This window comes from Aedes aegypti, chromosome 2 (assembly GCF_002204515.2).
Source record: "Aedes aegypti strain LVP_AGWG chromosome 2, AaegL5.0 Primary Assembly, whole genome shotgun sequence".
Classification (NCBI taxonomy): Eukaryota; Metazoa; Arthropoda; class Insecta; order Diptera; family Culicidae; genus Aedes; species Aedes aegypti.
Window position 1 is genome coordinate 169,317,963 of NC_035108.1, and position 19,558 is coordinate 169,337,520.

Here is a 19,558-nt window from a genome sequence, read left to right on the forward strand (position 1 = left end):
TCACCAAATGGTGGTTATGAATGGTTTAGTGATCTTTATCTTAGTCAGGTGAAGTGGAGGTAAAATGAATTTGGAATTATCTACGTGATTTTTCACGTAGCAATGAGGTTTGGATTTTTTTGAGTGTATAACAACATGAGTAAGGCCTGTTATTCTGCTTATCTGCGGAATTTGCAAGCGTCAATGAAAGCGAACCCAAAAGTATTTTGGAATTACGTAAGATGTCAGAAGAAAGAGAATGGATTACCATCAGTGATGAAGTTGAATGATATCGAAGGATTGAATGAATTGGAACATTGTCAGCTCTTTGCCACAAAGTTTTCTGGGGTCTTCACCAATGAACATCTGGAGACGGAGCAAATAGTTGCTGCCGCTTCCAATGTACCACTCAGAGGGCTTTCGCTGAATGCAGTAAATGTAAGCAACGCCATGATCATCGAAGTAGCCTCCCGCCTAAAACCGTCCTCACCGTGTGCTCCTGATGGTATACCCTCCGTTTTAGTGAATAAATCAATCGAGAACCTAGTCACTCCTCTTCAGCATATATTCCAGCTTTCTTTAAATACCGGTACTTTCCCATCGCTATAGAAAAATGCATAGGTACTAGACTGATGCAAATTTTGAAGTTTTTGCTCCCCTATGCTTAAAAGGTGTCAATTATGTTGAAAATCATTCTCCCAAAATTTGAATTGATTTGGAAGAAATTTGGTTGTGCACACGCCATTTGAAGTTTATATGGAAATTACTATGGAAAAGCCAAACGTTTTGTGTTCAGTCCTCTATCCGCTCGTCATAATAATATATGAAAAAGCGAACACACTCTTCCCATGTAAAATCTTCCCAGCTACAACTTTGTCGAAGATCATATTTTGTTGGACGTAAGGCTAATTTGTTATTCTTGATTCCAAACAAATTAACCATGATGAGATGATCATTCAAATACTTTCAGAGCAACACTGCTTTCTTGCTGTAGAACATAGTAGCCTGGATTACTTTGATCTATTCTTCCCTTAGAGAAACTTAAAAGTAGATGGAGTACCTTTTAATTCCGCTCCTAAATGCTTTGACAGATACGCGTATTTCGACTACCACTTGCAGTCTTCTTCAGTGTCAGTTACTCGTATCCACTGAAGAAATCGTCGCATCTCTCTACCACTCTAACACCAGATAAGTACCTACACAATCAAACTACCTAGGAAAAAAAATTTCGACAGGAGTATACCTGTCATGTCTTGGTCAAACATTGAAAAAGGGGATAACAATAACTATACAAATCCATAACTATCTACCTATGTATTCAAGCTCATTTATATTTCTTAGGTACAAACTTAAACAGCCTTGACTGTCCGTTTCCTTGATCCCTATTAAGAAGTAGTGAAGGCTGCTCAGAGGATTCGAACATTCATTAAAGAGCTATTCTTCGCACCACTGTTGCCTGCCGAATAGTTGGTAAAGCTTACTGAAGGCATGAATACTGATGAATAACAATTTTTCCTGACGTCCAATCAAAATGTGGTCTTCAGCAAAGTTGTAGCTGGAAGAATTTTACATGAGAAGAGTGTGTTCACTTTTCCATAAAATATTATGACGAAGAGATATAGGGCTGAATTCAAAAGGTTGGCGTTTACCATAGTAATCTACATATAAACTTCAAATGGCGTGTGTACAGTCAAATTTCTTCCAAATCATTTCAAATTTTGGAAGGACGCTTTTTACCATAGTTTAAATGGTTTAAGCACAGGGGAGCACAAATTTCGAAATTTGCATCACTAATGAGTACCCATTCTAATTATTTCAAATCAAATGGAAAAAAAACCCTACCGCCACAGGAACACTTCTACTCCGCCTGTTCGTCTACCGAAAATTATAACGGGAAATCATCAGATAACGTACCCACTTCAAGTGATATGTCTGCCTCTGATTTTAATTTTCTAACTGAACAATTGAATCTAATGAATGATGCAATGTTCAAAGCCACCACTATGACTGAAGAAGTCCAAGTTGATGTAAAATTGACTAATCAATTACGTTTTTTAATGGATCCAATAAATAATAATTTAAATATTTTAAATTGGAATGCTCGTTCTTTGAATGGTAAAGAGGACGAGCTGTTTAATTTTATTACAGCTAATAAGGGATGGCACACAAATTATGTCACGCTAAATTTCAACTTTTTCGACCATCCCCCCCCCCTTTGTCACACTTTTTGTATGAGCCCTCCGAAAATTTTGTAAGGCTTGTCACGCTTGGCTCGACCCCCTCCCCCCACTTGGAGCGTGACGTCATTTGTGCATGACCCCTAACGTGCATATATCAGTTATTACTGAAACATATTTAAAACGTGGATTCAAACTAAAAAAGATCCCAACTTTTTTGTTTATTGTATTGATCGACTTGATGGGGTATGTGGGGGAGTTGTAATCATCATTCATAGGCGTATAAAACATCAACCGTTTTCATCATTTGAAACTAAAGTTTTTGAAACTTTAGGTGTTTCTGTTGAAACACAGCTTGGTAAATATACTTTTATAGCTGCCTATTTGCCTTTAGAATGCTCTGGACAGCAAGTTAATTTGCTCCAAACTGACTTGCGAAAATTGACTCACAATAAGTCAACATGTTTTGTCATTGGTGACTTTAATGCCAAACATCGGTCAGGGAATAATTCTCAAAGTAATTCCAACGGCAGAATTTTATTTGATTAGTGCTCTTCAGGATATTTCTCAATTAAATACCATGATAACCTTACGTGTTGTTCCTCTTCTACAAATCCATCTACCGACTTGGTCTTAACCGACTCTAGTCATCTTTTTCTTTTTTTTTACTTAACTCGTTTATTTGGCAGGCTCGGGTTCCGTAGGGCATAACAGAGCCGAAATCTTTTCTTTTTTTTTACATTGTTTACATTTTGAATATTGTATTTATTTTAAAAACTATGTTAGTTTGGGGAAGTTTAAGAATTAGTGAATACAACAGGAAAGGAAAGGATTTTTCGGGATTTCTTAAGCTATTTAGATTACTATGTTGATGGGACAGGATATCCAGATCTTTAACGAAACTAAACAAAAACGGTTTGTGGGAGACAAGACGAGAAGAGGACAATTTGAAGGGGAAAACGAAAGCCAAACAAACACGGATATTGATACGTTTCAAAAACAGGTAGATAAAATTCATATATTCCAAATCAAGGCCCGCCAACACTTCCCTAACAGACTTCTGTTGTTTTCCTCGGATCCGGAGAGTTTCAGTCAGTTCAGATCTGATGCCACGATGATAACCGCATCTCCATACGACATATTCGACATCCTGATAAGCCACGCCGCAAACACAGAGATTGCTTTATGAGAGCCCAATACGGTGGGTATGCGCGTTTAACGAATAGTGATTGGACATAAGCCGACACATGACACGAATCAAATCACGGCTCATGCCCAACCTTTTAAACCATGGTTTTTTCGATACCTGTGGAAATATGGAATGCATTTCTACCCATTTCTCCGCCTCTCCATTTCTGTTGCCAGCTGATCAAGGTCTCCCGACGGGCCAATGCAAAAAAATTATCGAAGGCGATTTGACACTCGTAAACATCGCCTCCTTTAGCGCCTACCTTAGCCAGAGAGTCCACTTTCTCATTGCCCGGAATGGAGCAATGGGAAGGGACCCAAGCTAGGGTAATAGTGTAAGAGCGATTTGACAAAGCACTCAACGCTTGGCGTATTCTATTCAGGAAGTACGCTGAGTGCTTCACCGGCTTCATTGATCGAACAGCCTCCAGAGAGCTTAGACTGTCGGAAAAAATGAAGAAGTGCTCGGGTGGGAGAGAACTAATGTACTCTAAGGTGTAATGTACACTCCCGTGCAAAAGTTTGGGTTCACCCCCTCAAAAACATACAAAAGTGTTCAATCCATATCTCTGTGATTACACGTCCAATTCAAACTCCTTAAGCCGCATTCGAAAGGCAAAGAGTTATTCTTACTTCGTATGTATTTTTCCAAATACATTTTTTAATTTTGTATACTAAATTTATCCTTAAAGTTGTGACATGTTTCAAAAAACACACTGAATTATCATATCTAATTTCCTCAGCATTGGGTCGACCAAAATTTTAAATCAAAGTGTCATTAGAATCGTTACACGGGAACAAATTCTGTGGTAAAAATAACTATTTTAGCTGACTACGCCCATTCTTAAAACTACCATGGAAATTCAGACCAATATACTATGTTTACGGTACACCCCACCGCATTACTGGTACATTTGACAGAAATAATTTACAACAATCTGATTACAACTACAGACATGGTAAAATCAAGCGCATTTCTGGTCTGCTGAAAATTGCCGGTGCGAGCGCTTAAGCTAACCCCCTAGAATGGTAGTTTTTACCGCACAATTTTTTTGCGTGTATCTTATATTCTTTGAAGAGACCCCACGAAATTTTGGCGGAAAAATCTGGAAAGTATTCAAAATCAATGAAACAGTCAGTCAGGTCCACAGTCAGGTGAACCCAAACTTTTGCACGATGACTTGACTGACTGTTTCATTGATTTTGAATACTTTTCAGATTTTTCCGCAAAAAATTCATGAGTGCTCTTCAAAGAATATAATATTAAGATTCTAAAGACACCTTGTTTTAAAATTTTGGTCGATCCAATGCTGAGTAAATTAGTAATGTTTTTTCAGTGTGTTTTTTGGAAAATGTCACAACTTTAAGTACAAATTGAGTATACAAAGTTCAAAGAATGATTTTGGAAAAATACATACGAAGTAAGAATAACTCTTTGCCTTTCGAATGCGGCTTAAAGAGTTTGAATCGGACGTGTAATCACAGAGATATGGACTGAACATTTTTGCATGTTTTCTAGGGGGTGAACCCAAACTTATGCACGGGAGTGTATAGCTGCTAGCTAAGCAACATATACAGAACATGGCTTTTGAAGCATGAAGGAGGCGCTATGAGAACCGTTGTAAACACCAAAACCAGTGATATCATCTATTTTTGACCCATCAGTGAAGAATTGTCGGTTCTCGCTGACATGTCCAAATTTACTTGCAAACATGGGAGGGATAAACTTTGAACGAAAGTGATCTGGTTTACCATGGATATCTCGCTTCATGGACAAATCAAATACTACAGTGGAACAGTCGAAGTCTACGAAGTTGTCACGATTGGTGTTAACCGAAGATGAGCTGACCTCCAGAAGTCCTATGAAGCGATTCTCAATCCTATCAGCTCCACTTTCAATTATTTTTGAGCTGACTGGAATATATATGGAACATATATTGACTCTGATCTTGATGTTTACATTTCTTTACAAACAAAACTTGATATTGACAATGCTCTTGAAACTTTAAGAAATTCCATTGGTTAAGCCAGGAGCATTGCAATTCCAAAAAGTGAAGTAAAATTTGAATCCTTGATTACAGACGATGATCTTGAACTCTTGATCCGTCTCAAAAACGTGAGGAGAAGGCAATTTCAACGCACTCGCGATCCTGCTATGAAAATTATATGGCAGGATTTGCAGAAAGAAATCAAGAAACGTTTTTCTCAATTAAGAAATAAAAATTTTGAAAATAAAATTTCTCAATTGGATTCTGGCTCTAAGCTGGCTCTTTTGGATATTATCTAGAATTTTGAAAAAACCTCAGAAGCCAATACTGGCATTGAAAGATGAAAACAAATTATTACTAATTAATTGCGAAAAAGCTTGCTATGCAGTTTGAAAGCGCGCACAATTTTAAGTTAGTACTTACTAGTCCAATTGAAAATCAAGTTACTCAGGTCTTCGAAAATATTCTCAATCAAGAGAAGGTTTTGGAAAATTCATGGGAGACTGATTTGGAAAGAGTGAGAACTATTATTCAAAAAATCAAAAATATGGAAGCTCCTGGCGATGATGGAATTTTCTATATCCTCATCAAGAAACTTCCATAAAGTAGCTTGTCATTCTTAGTTGATGTATTTAACAAAGGTTTTCAATTAGCATATTTTCCTGACAAATGGAAAAAATGATAAGGTTGTACCGATTTTGAAACCAGACAAAAAATCCGGCAGAAGCTTCTAGCTATCGTCCAATCAGTTTGCTTTCCTCCATCAGTAAACTTTTTGGAAAGGTCATTTTGAACACAATGATGGCCCACATCAACGAAAATTCATTTTTTGCCAATGAACAGTTCGGATTCCGCCATGGACATTGGACCACTCATCAACTTTTACGTGTAACAAGTTTGATCCGTTCTAACAAATCTGAAGGCTATTCTACTGGTCTTGCTCTTCTAGACATAGAAAAAGCATTCGACAGTGTTTGGCATGAAGGTTTGATCGTAAAATTAAGAAACTTTTATTTTCCAACATACATTGCTAGAATAATTCCAAGTTATCTGTCAAATCGTACACTTCAGGTTAATCATCAGAACTCCATATCTGAGAGACTTCCTGTAAGAGCTGGTGTTCTCCAAGACAGCATTCTGGGACCAATATCATATAATATTTTCACATCTGACTTACCTGAGTCAAAAAAACTAGTAGACATGTTGTAACGATGGGAGGGGTTCCAATAAATTGGTCAGATGAAGTTAAGTATCTAGGGCTCATGCTAGATAAGAAATTAACTTTCAAAAATCACATTGAGGGCATTCAAGCCAAATGTAACAAATATGTAAAATGTCTCTATCCCTATTGACTGTTTAACGATAAACTTGCGACGATCGACGCGCCACCATATTTCATATAACGGAGGCTATTAGAACTAACTTGGAGGTGATGATTTGGAGGTTATTTGGCAAGTTGGAGGTTAAAATCACCTCCAAACACTAGCGATTTTGCGGTGGGATGTTGACGTTTGATCACGAATTCTATCTATTAATAGAAAATCAAATCTTTGTCTTAAGAACAAGCTTTTGATATTCAAACAAATTTTCAGGCCAGCCGTGTTGTATGCTGTACCAATATGAACTAGCTGTTGTAATACCATGAAGAAAGCTCTGCAAAGAATTCAAAATAAAATTTTGAAAATGACTCTGAAGCTTCCTCTCTTGTATAGTACCAGTTAGTTACATAGAATATCCAATATTTAAACATTGGAACAAATGTCAAATAAAATAATTAATAATTTCAGGCAAAAACCGTTCCAATATTCTGTTGCCACGATTAATGCGTTACATATTTAGGTTAAGTTAGGTTAAGTAAATTGAAAACGCGTTTTTTTTCTCTTATAAGCAGGTGAAATCAACTCACCTGTAAAAAATCTGAACTGCTACGGCAAATGAAATGTAATATGTTGTTACCAAAATGTTAATAAAATCTTAGATTTTGTTTTACCAAATTAGGATGATAGTGTTGTTTAATAATACTGAACACCTAGATATAAGAAAAGAATGTAATGTTTGGAATGATACTAATAAAGAAATTAAAAAAAAGGATCTCTCTGGCATTAGTCCTGATGTGCCGGTTGGCTCTTCTGTTAGTTTGGGCTAGGTTGTTTTGGTATTTTCAACGCTGGAAACCATTTTTGGCCCATAGTGGAGTAAAAGATCGAATCATCGTCTCAAATGTTCGGCCCATTATTTCGAGGAAAATTTATAAAAAAAACACTAAATTTCCATATTATTATTAAATTTAGCTAAATTTGTCCCTAATTATTAAATTTAGCTAATTGTGCGAAAAAAGCCACCATAATTTTACGTTTTTTTTTTCTTAGTTTAGCGAAAAACTTCTATTATGGGTATATTACAATTAACTATTTTAACTATATTGATGAAATTTTGTTCAGCAAGCATAAGTTTATGGCTGGTGTAAAAAGTGCATGTCATAGAAGTATCGATATTTTTTTTTGCCACACTAGATTCGAACTCTTGCTCCAGCGGTTCAAAAGTTCGTTTAGGTTGAGGACAATCAATTTTAAAACTGTTATGACTAAAAAAGGGTGAATATTTCGACATAAGCTTGTTCAGCAAGAAAAAGTTTCATGGTGTGGTATTTATTTATTTTAAACTATTGTAGTTTTTCTTGAACATTTGATTATTTTACTAAGGTCGAACTTTTGACCCACCTTACTTTATTGTTTCTATAGTAGCACTACTAAGAGAAACTAACTATAATTAAACACGATAATGAAAGAAACAAAATTGATTTGCATAAATCGAAAGCTTTTGACCCATTTTTCATAAGAAATATGAGAAAGTCTTGTAAAATACGGTTTTAATTAGTATTTTGCCTATGCCGTGAAACTAGTGCTACTACATTACTATGGTGGCACATGCGATTTTAAATACCAAAATATGAGTTATCGTAGTTTTCATATTTTTCCACAATACCAAGACAAAAAGCTTTCAGATCACGTTAAAATAAAACCGTTGGCTTTATTTTTCGATTCCATACGAAGATTTGTTCGAAGCTTTGCGCCTCTTGGTACACCGACCCTACCTATCGTGAAACACCATGCGTCCCCATATAAGATGGTCCACTGAACGCACCACATCCCGGTTTGTTGATAGGGCGAGTCGTGTCAATCAGCAGCAGCGTGTAATCAAAAAAGTGTCACTCGTGATAGCTCGGTTAGCGTTGGTGGAAAATGTGCTCTCACATTTTCATTTTCATGCTCTTGAGCGTAAACCTCGAACTGCTTGCTATCAACGATTGTCAGAGTCATGCAGTTAAACGTATGGTTTACTCATACCGCGAAAGGCTTATTGAAAGCTACCAGTAGATATAACTCAATAACACTAAGGAAAGCACCTGCAGCAGGTTTCCACTCGTGCATTTCACTCTTTTTCTCTCTTTTGTAAAACGTGTGGAAACCGACTAACGAGTGAGAGTCGTTGAGAGCGATTGAGATGCGAAATTTTCACTCTTAGCTTGGAAAATCCCTATCCAACTCGAGCTGCAGGCGAAAAGTTAAACTCACACAAGGGGGAAATCTCTTTTTCCTGCTGCTCGACGATGGGTCTTTAGGTTCTTCAGTCGAGATTCGGCCGTTCAATTGTGCGCACGTTTTGGAATTGAAAGCTACACTTTTACAGCCTGCTAGGTGGCTAAAGTAGGCGGAAAATCGGTCCCCCCTTTTCAGTGAAGAAAAGCCATCTTGCCAATGAGCACTTGGATGTAAGGAGGGGTTTGGCCCTTTTTGTTCCAAAAAGACGACTATCCAGTGTCGGTGGAGGACAAAAGTTGCTAAAGGACATCAGTAGCGGCTTTCATTCGCGTTCGATGAAGTAATTTTTAGGAATTCTGTAGAAAAAACCAAAGTCGGTATCGGTCGCAAAAGTGATTCATGAAAATTAGTGAAAAGTTAAGCATTGTCTCTAGCCAACAAGAAAAAAAAAACGGTTTTCCACCGATTTGAGTGAAATAGCTGTGCCAGCGACGTGGAAACGAAGTGTGGTTGAATAGTGGTTGAAAAAAAGTGAGCGTTTCATTTCTTTGGATCATATATTTCAACATGAGTTGTGAATGCTCCAAAAAAGCAATTACATATTTCTGATCGTGAAGATTGAGGGAAAACTGGATTAAGACAAAAAGTATGATTTGCAGTTACTAGAAGCTTCAACAAGGAAAACCACGAAAAAGGTGATTGAAAATTCTGCTTTGTTCAAAGGAGGGTGTAGCACTTCGTTTGGAGCGAGAGAGAAGAAGTTTCGCTGCCCTCCAGATTGAGGGTCCATAGAAAAAAGACAACGCTGAAGCATGCTTGTGAAGTATAAGTTCGTTTTTCAAAGTTCCTAATTAGCTAGCAAAGCAGTTTAATAAATTGCAAGTTCCAAAATATTCCGGATTAAGAATTTATAAAACTTAAACAACTACAATGCCCGAAGAAACTTGAAATTATGATAATGTGAAAAATGTACAAATAGTGATTTTTTTAAGTTGCTTGCTTGTTTGTCGTAGATTTTTGTAAATGTTGGTCATTTCGCATTATTGGTTATCCGTTTGAGTGGGTGGAAACTTCGTGATGTAAAATGAGCTGTCCATCAGAAAAGCAGTGCATTTATTCTTTTGAAAGATTACGAATACCAATCAGCAGTTGTAAAACCACTAGATTGAAGCTAAGATGCCAACCGCGGCCCAGGTAAATGCGTTCGGAAAAGTTGAAAATATCGATTGGGAAAAATGTGTGTGCGTTTTCCTTGCACGGTGCCTTTCCTTTTTTCCGTTTCGGGGTACATTGTGTGGTACCGAATTTCTTCACTGCTGGGTGAGAACAAGAGCAGCGCGAAAAGTGAGTAAGTTTTCTCAGCAATTGTTTTGCAACGAGAGCGGATGGAGCATACTTCTGTAGTGAACTGAGCAACTGAGTTGCAGGAGAATCGGTACAATTAGTATTTTTTCTGTCGTATTGTTACTTGAATTGAATACAGTGTGGTAGAACGTTATTCAAGAATCAGAGTCCTTTAGAAGTGAAAGGATTTGAAGAACCTTTAAGATTGTGCTCTTAGATGCTATTATCGCACATTTATCCGCAGATTTTTTTTCTAAATTTATACTGTACGTGTTCTCTGTATGGAATTAGGATGTTTAGTGATGACAAAAATACTCTTATTTAGGCTGACCGGAAGCTAACAAGACCAAAAGAAAAAGATATTGGTCGCTCAAATTTGGAAAAGCCATGAAATAGGCCAAAATTGGAAAGTATGTGCGCAAATCACAGTAATTTAGATATTGTTTAGAAAATGCCAAGTTAACTTCATAGCCTCAAGATCGAAAAAAAAGAAAATTGATATAAGCTTATTTTTTTTTTATATAAGATAGAACCTAGAATTCGTCTCTATAAAGCTTCATCATTTATTTTACATGTATATTCAGGTTTCAATTCCTGCTAAGATTCAACATTTGGTTATGCGTATCTGTATTGAACATTTTCATATATCAAAACTGGAGGACGAGAAATTCCAAAATAAGCAGACTGCAAATTTGAAATTTTTGCAGCCAATTCAGTTTGTCTCTGATTTTAAACATTCTTAATTATTTGACTATATCTTTTTGCTGTAAAACACTGTTTTTAAGAACTTTAGTCAAAAAATGTGTGACATTTCTAAACAGATTGAAAATTTCATAAAGAGCAGGCTTTACAATATGACCACGTTTTGCAACAGGGGGTCCGCGGACACCCGGCCTTTTTACATGGCTGATACCTTAGAACGAACCGTTTTTTAGTTGTATCAAAGATTGGGAAACAGTGCACTAAGAGAATGACAGAAAAAATGATTGTAATACAATTTTGGTAAAGCTTTCTTCAAAGGAGATTGGGCCAATATGAATCCGGAATGTACAAGAATCAAGAAAACGTTGATATGAGGCCAAAATAATCCGTCGTGAGAGAAGAAAAGTTATTTTGCATGGTTTACGATGGCTTTTTGTTATATATGATGTTTTTTTGCTAGGTTTATTTTGAATTAATTAACAATGGAAAAAAAATATACTGCACTGTTGTAATAATGGAAAGTTTTATCACAGACAAACAGACGTAGCATTCTAATTATTTTTATCGCACAGCAGAATAGCGCCCAATTCTAATATCTGATATTTGGCCGATGGACCACTCGTGGCGCTCGCATCGCTTTTGTTCGATTTTGACGTTTGCTCACTACCGCCACCTAGTTCGCGGTTGACAAAAGTGTTTTTAGCATTGGGCGTAGATGTTCGCGTGGCTATGTTTTAAATTGATAACTGTTCTAGCTGTTACGTCTGTTTGTCTGTGGTTTCATGTTTTGAAGAAGTGAATTATAACTTTGATTCATAGATGGAAAGATTACATGGTGATGCTAGAAGGCATTACATTGACAAATAGTGAAAAATACATATGTATATTATGTTAGGGAAGATCCAATTCAACGTCCAATGACGTCCATCGTTTTTCGGGATTTCTAGACCCCCTCCCTCGTCTGTCACGCTTTTTCCAATACCTAATACATGCACTGTCACACTTTCGTAGACCCCCTCCCCTCCCCTAAATGGTGGACGTCATTTTTGGCTGACCCCTTAAGTTTTCTACCAGACTACCCACATTGCATCAACCACAATTGCTAAACTGTTTGGTAGTTAATTTAAATGATATTTTTTGAGGACAATAAGTTTAAATTATTACTAAACAAACAAATCAGCTTTCGATGAAAAAAAGTGGTAAACAGTGGTGGGAAAAAAGTGAGTTATCTATCTATCTTCTATCTATCTATATTAATAAAAATGGAGTGATGTTTGTATGTCACGAAATGGCTTGAGAACAAGACAACCGATTTACGCAATTCTTTCACTGTTGTTTTCTTGAAGGGTTCCGACGTGTTCGTGTGACGAATAATTTTGGGAAAGTTTTCGGAAAATTTGGTAAAACAGGAGAAGAGTACTAATATGTCATTTTGTATGGGAGGTTCCATGACATTTTTCAACTGCCTACTTGATGCCAAGAAGAAGCTTGCTGAGACCACTAGTCTATCTATCTATATAAATAAAAATGGAATGGTGTTTGTATGTCACGAAATGGCTTACGAACGAGTCAACGGATTTGAATGATTCTTCCTCCGTTTTGTTCGTTAAGGGTTTCGACGTGTTTGTGTGTATACAAATCCCAGTATATTCACCGGGAAAGTTAGAAAAAGTCATAGTGAACATAACTGTCAATTTGTATGTGTCGATCCATAGCGTTTTTCAGCCTACTTGATGGCAAGATGAAGTTTGCTGGGACCACTAGTATCTAATAAAGAAACTAACTGGTTTTGTTGAAGTATAACCAACCTCATCAGCACAAATGTGAATTAAAATGATCATTTGAACTTATCAATAACATATACGTAGTTTAAAGGTTTCAAGTGTTCAAATGACATTCTAGCGCCATATCGCTGGAAAATTCTCGCTCGCGCTGTATACTGCATATGAGGTTATTAAGTGTCGCATGTGGTCCTATATTATCCAATCGGTATTAAGTTAAGGAAAACGTCAATCGTTTCGTGTTACGAGTTGATATGCGCCCAAGAGCACTATTTTATAATTGTTTCCCAGATTCTGAGACTATCAGCCGATGCTGCTAAGCGACCAACATTTCCGTAACCATCCTTTACAACTGCCTAGTTATTCTTGAGCTGTTGAAGGGCATCCTCAACTTCCCACAAAGTGGGAGCTGATTGGTTGCTATCGTCCGAAATTCCGACGTAGTCATTTCCCCCACTGCCTTGAAACTCAGTAACTGTGCTCTCAGCTACAGCTGTCTATTCTGCTCCAGGATAATTCTACACTCTTCGTTGAACCAATCGTTCTGTAGCCTTCGTCCAACGTAAATTGTTGACACTTGCGATGTTAATGGCTGCTGTGACTGTACTCCAAAGCCCTCAAGTGGGGCCTCAGCAAGCAAAACCTCTTCCTTTAACGTTACCTCGAGAAGCGGGTAGTAGGCTGTGGCGACATCCGTCTGCTTCAATCGCTGAAGGTCATATTGGGGCGGGCTTCAGTACTATTCGTCGGGGTTTGAATAGAGGTCGTACTCGCGTTTAAGCTGCGTAATGCTTCCTCGTCTTCATCAGTGTAGTTCATCGACTGTTTATTTTCAACTTGCATTTTCTTTCGTTGATCGGCCTCCCTCCGATCACGTGTTTATGTAAGAAGTGCGGTTTCCTTATGCGGTTTTCCACCGCTAGAACAAGCACGCTAATGCTGTGTACGACGCAACGCAACATAGTGTCAAAAACGGATATAATATGGAAATTCCTTCCTGAGTAACTACCTGTTTATGCAATCATATTTCTAGCACATTGGAACAGGACCTTGATGACCACTCGGTATCTTACTCTAAGTGAGTTGTTTGTCAAACACACATTGGTATACCTTTATTTCCTATCTCTGCGTGCCTTAAGGATTTACATACCAGCAACTCAAACCATCCTGATAACTAATTCAAATCACTACATTTTTTAATAGTTTACGATGGTAATATAAACATACATAAGCACCCTTTCGCACGAAACAAAACACCGTAATTCGGGGCAACATTGATCGCAATGACCCTCCTCGTAAAAAGTTCAATTCAATATTTATCGATGAAATATTTTCAATGCATGGATGATGTTTCTTTTCCTTCTATACTTGAGCTAATGAACATTGAAGTTTTTGAAAAAAAAAATGAGTTTTGTTTATGCTAAAATTTTGCAACTTTTGGAAACAATGATTTTCATGATTATGGATGGCACGCTTAAAGAACCATATCTCACATAAGTTGTGAAAACGGTATGAGCAGGAGAAATACATATTCTTCTTGGCATTAACGTCCTCACTGGGACAGAGCCTGCTACTCAGCTTAGTATTCTTATGAGCACTTCCACAGTTATTAACTGAGAGCTTCCTTTGCTTAGATTGCCATTTTCGCATTCGTATATCGTGTGGCAGGTATGATGATACTCTATGCCCAGGGAAGTCAAGGAAATTTCCATTACGAAAAGATCCTGGATCGACCGGGAATTGAACCCAGACACCTTCAGCATGACTTTGCTTTGAGGACGCGGACTCTAACCACTCGGCTAAGGAAGGCCCAATAGAAGAAATTCATCTATTACTAAAAATGACATCGCTGAAAACGATTCCGTTGTCAAAACTTTCATAAATGTGTTCAGTTAAGCATAATTCACAAATTTCTATAAAGAATGCAGAAATTCCTTAGGAGTACCTATTCACAATTCGAGGTGTTTTTAATTTTGAAATAACTCAAAAAGTAAATTACTTGGAAAAGTTTGACCTTCATATTCGGCTTCAGGGACTATGATTTTAGTAAGTAATGATATTTTCAATATTACCGAACATTGTTTTCATGAGTGATCAATGTTACCCCATATCAGCTAAATAAAAAAAATCACAAAACAAAATAGAGTACCGTCGTTGGGGGTGACAATGGGTCAAAAAGGGATATGTACGATTTATTTATTGAATAACTATCGCATTTTAACTCCAATAAACTTCAAATTTGGTGTGTATGTACTTTGATGGTACATTAACAACTGTTCAAAAAATTAAAGAAAAATATTTATTCACAGCGGCAACACAAGTGAATGAAAAATGACCCAATCTCACTCCATAGAGGGGGTGACATTGGGTCACTATAATTAAAATACCTTGTTCTTTAAAAATGATTTCAAAACGATTCACAGCTGAAAAATATTGATGAAATACGATGCAAATAAGACGAAAAGACATCTAAGATGTTTCACAAGTATGATAAACCCACTTAAAATAACGATTATACCGAAAATTGAAGAGCTATGAGTATAAATATGTAAACCCAACATTTATGGTTAAGTTTACATAAATTTTCTTGTTTTTTCCATCAAATTGTTTTTAAAGTCTCACCCCATTGCCATAAAGCCTAGTCAGGTTTCCCAAAGGTGTACTAAAAAAACAGTGATTATTTTAAACCTTCGCAAATAGTTAAATTTCGGTGCGACATTCCATGATCAATACGTTTCAGCAGATGTTGACGTCATAATCCCCGGTATTTCAGCGATCCAACTCATTTGTACTTCCGTGAGATGTTTCTATAATATGAAAACACTGATGAAATATTGAATTTGAAATTGAATTGAAGAAAAAAATCATTTACTAAAATTTTACGATGTTGTTGCGCACGAAAAACAGTTGCTGGTTTGAGAAGGTGTCAGGATGCGTTGAATTGTTATTCAATGCACGGCATATTCAAGTAGACTTGTTTGATGTTTCAGAGATGCTGTATTTAGAAAAAATAAACAAATCTTAATGAAAAAAGAGAACACCCGACACCGTAAAATGTCAAAAAAGTGGACTTGTGATTTCATTTACTATCGTTCTTACTTGACCCAATCTCACCCCCATTTTAATGTTTTAGACACCGTACAGAAAAAAAAAAATGTGGAAAAATCAAATAGATTCCGGAAAATACATGTGAAGTGTAATGAAAAGACTTTCAACTTTCTACTAATATAACGATAGATGCTAAAGTACATGCGTGATACTTTTCACAGGAGAAATCTAATGTTGTAAATTTTATCTAGTTTCAACATATAAGTTTATCGATATAGTAAACAAAAACTACTATTTCTAAAAATGTTTATTGTGATGAATTACATGTAATTATATGTTCCCTTACATATGAATTACAAATTTTAATAATATCAGCGTTATTGGCTAAAATATTTCATATATCATATTTTTCCGTTTTGACCCAATGGGGGGAGGGGGCTGAAACCCCCCGAAAATTGTCTTACGTTATTAATGGATCGCCCCTTACCTGCTTTGCACTTGTCCACAGTTGATCAGCAGAAGTTGAATCTTTTTATTTTTGAAAGGGAAAAGCATCTAACTTCAAAATTTTCGTAAATGGAAGCTTTAATCGAAACAATATTTGGCAGGCTCCATTTAAAAAAAAGTTTCCTATGGATTATCTGCTTTTCTCTTGTCCACAGTTGACCAGCAGAAGTTTTCTCCTCTTATTTTGTACAGGAAAGGCATCAAACTTCAAATATTTTTCGAATGTAAACTTTAATCTAAAAATATTTAGTAGGCATGATAGTCATCATTGTTACGCACAACCAGTACCATTTTTTTTTTTCGAAAATAGTTCCTAATTTTGAGAAATAATTCGCTTGATGCATTTCGCCATTCGTGAATTTTAATTAAAATCTTTTAAGTGTACGGTGTTGGTCTCTTGATATGCTATAGAATCAGCAGATTATTTAGAAAAAATATAAAAATCAAAACAATAAATCTGTAGGACTACCTTGAGTCTATCAACATACTGAAAAGATTATAATTAACTATTGTAGTTAATTTTATATAGGCATATTAAATTTCACTTCCTATACCTTGCTAGGTTAAAATTTCGGCGCTTCACGCATAGAGCAAACTTTTTCCAGATGGCAGCTTTTTCACCCTAGATTATAGAGAATGGGTAAAAATGCTTCTATTTATATGTTTTCATATGGTTCTCTCAAAGAAAATCACAAAAACGTATCAAAACGTTTTAGTTGATTATTTTTTTGCAATTTTGTGATTTTCAAGGTCATTTTTTGGTCGATACATAATCAATTTTCTGAAACTATCACCAAGAGCCAACTTGTGCACTGTCATAGTTTATATTACATGCAAAAAATATGTTGAATTTGTCCTCAAAAGTTTATTGAGGGACCTTAGCTACAATCAAGTCGTGGAGGCAAAACGTCCACCCCTATTTCATAACACCAGAACAGTCGTTTGAATTCAAATTCTACCGAACGTAATGCCACGCTGAAGTTACGCTCGAATTGGATCCTTACAAATGAGCATTTTCGCATCAACATATATAGGGCTGCCAGATATACAGGTTTCACTGTATAACACAGATATTTTTATGCTGACACAGAATCAATTTGTATGGATCACAGATTTTCTTTCGACAATTTTTGTATGGACACAGATTTATTTGTATGGGACACAGGTTTTTTAACCTGTTGGATACAGATTTTCTATCAAATCATCTGGCAGCTCTGATTATTATTGAGCTTGAGCAATAACATCTGAACGCCCAGATGTATGCAACACATAAGCAAGCATGATTGTGTGCGTGTATTTACTGCACGAGTAACGCCGAACTCAAGCGGGGCATTTTCCTCCGCAAAAATTACAAATACAGTAGAGCAAGCTTTTTCTAAAAAGTGATTTATAAACCCCAGAAAAACTAAAATCGATAGCTGTTCCTACTATTTGATAGAAAATATGTTTGTTTATCCGATCATAATTTAAAAAAAAGCGTAATACAGGTCGGACTCGATTATCCGGAGTATCGATTTTTTTTCACTCCGGATAATCGAATCCTCCGGATAATCGAATCACTAAGAAAAATATTTAAATCTTCGATAAAAGAACTTAAATATTATCTTTTTGTTGTTGTTTCATTTATATGATGCGGTGGTGTAGCCAGAATTTTTTTCTAGGAATAGTAGGAGTCTTAACAAGAAAAAAAAATTTTTTTGATCAGCATACACGAAAAGCACTTTTTTAAACCCCCTGTTCGGATTTGCGACTATCACTAAACGCGGCGAACTGGGGTTTGAACGAAACTTCTGCGATTTATTGCTCACTAATTATACGGACGTTATAACACAGTAGATGCGATTGGTTTGATATTTTGTATTTGACTAATTCTACAGGTTTCTGGCTATCGTATATATAGGTATAGGATCAGTTCAGAGACTGTGTGTAGAGAACCGAAAATGCACGACTCAATTAGGCCTTTTCAGCCGATCATATTTAGTTGATAAGAGTGATAAGGTGGGTAGAAATTCTATATGAGAGAAAGGGTCAACTGATTTTCTTCTGCTTGAAATTAGGGTGTTTCAATTTGCTTAATACCTAACACCTCCCTTTTATACGTTCAAAACTGCAAAACCATTCATATTGTATATTGTAATACCAAATTATCTCAGATCTATGCATAAAAATTGAAAAATAAGAACATCAAAAAACAAATTCCGGATAATCGAGTCTAAAATTCCGGATAATCGAATCCCGGATAATCGAGTCCCCGGATAATTGAGTCTCCGGATAATCGAGTCCGACCTGTATAATGTTTTTCACATCTAAAATCGCTGTTTTGCTTAACATCGGCAAACTACCCCCAGTCACCCTACCTCATTCATGGTGGATGAATCCATATAAATCTAAGAGTTGTCTGTATTCAATAGCGCTCTGAAAAATCAAAAATACAAAAATCAACTATACATCAACACTACAATAACTTATTTTTGAGAACATTTTTTTTTTCTATCTTTGTTAACGAGATTTTTGGCCCTGGGCTAGTTCATCTCGGGACCAACGGCTTTACTACACTGAAAATTTTTAGCGACTATCTCGGGGATGGGATTCGATCCCAGGTCCTCGGCGTGAGAGGCGTGTGTTCTAACCACTACACCAGGTCCGTCCCCTAGAGAACATTACTACAGAATGTCTGAGAAACAATTATAATAATAATATGAAAAGAATCATAAGAATAAATCTGAAACACAGAAATGATATACACTCTTACCAAATAGTGCTAAGACAATAACTGCATTTGCATTGACGCGATGTAAATGTTCTGACATTTTTCACCACGACTTTTATTTATCATACCTATTCTTACTTTCGTTGGTAATACGGTACCATGGTGCATATTCACGCAAAAAAGAATTAAAATACAGTTAACCCTCTATGAGTCGATGTTCCATGACTCGATATCGACTCATGGAACCATACTAAAAGCAAAATTTCATGGTTACTATGATGGTCCCTCGAAACAGCTTTCCATAGTATTCCTGTTCCATGACTCGATAGGGGAATTCGGGGTAAAACCGACACCCTAAGCTTATTGATAGAATTTGTGTACTTTCGCTTGTTAAACGAACCTAAAATTGTTATAGAATCACATATTGATATTTCATCATTTTTGATGAACAATTGAGAGTGTGGGTAAGATCGACACCCCGTTGGGGTAAAACCAACACATGCACTTTGAGTAGAATTTATGCGTTGTGAACATCACCATCACATGGCATATTAAAAAGAAAGCTTTAAACATGACTTTCGACTTTTACTAC

The 19,558-nt window shown here is 36.4% G+C and overlaps 1 protein-coding gene across 8 annotated transcripts in view; it reads left to right on the forward strand.

The window, feature by feature from the left end:
• Nucleotides 1-8,911: 8,911 nt before the first annotated feature.
• Nucleotides 8,912-19,558, forward strand: part of LOC5572202 (potassium voltage-gated channel protein Shab) — a 365,295-nt gene continuing 354,648 nt past the window's right edge. For all 8 annotated transcript variants that reach the window (XM_021843099.1, XM_021843098.1, XM_021843101.1 and 5 more), the window contains exon 1: nt 8,912-9,569. The gene's annotated coding sequence lies outside the window, so the exon portion shown is untranslated. The remainder of the gene's footprint in view (nt 9,570-19,558) is intronic.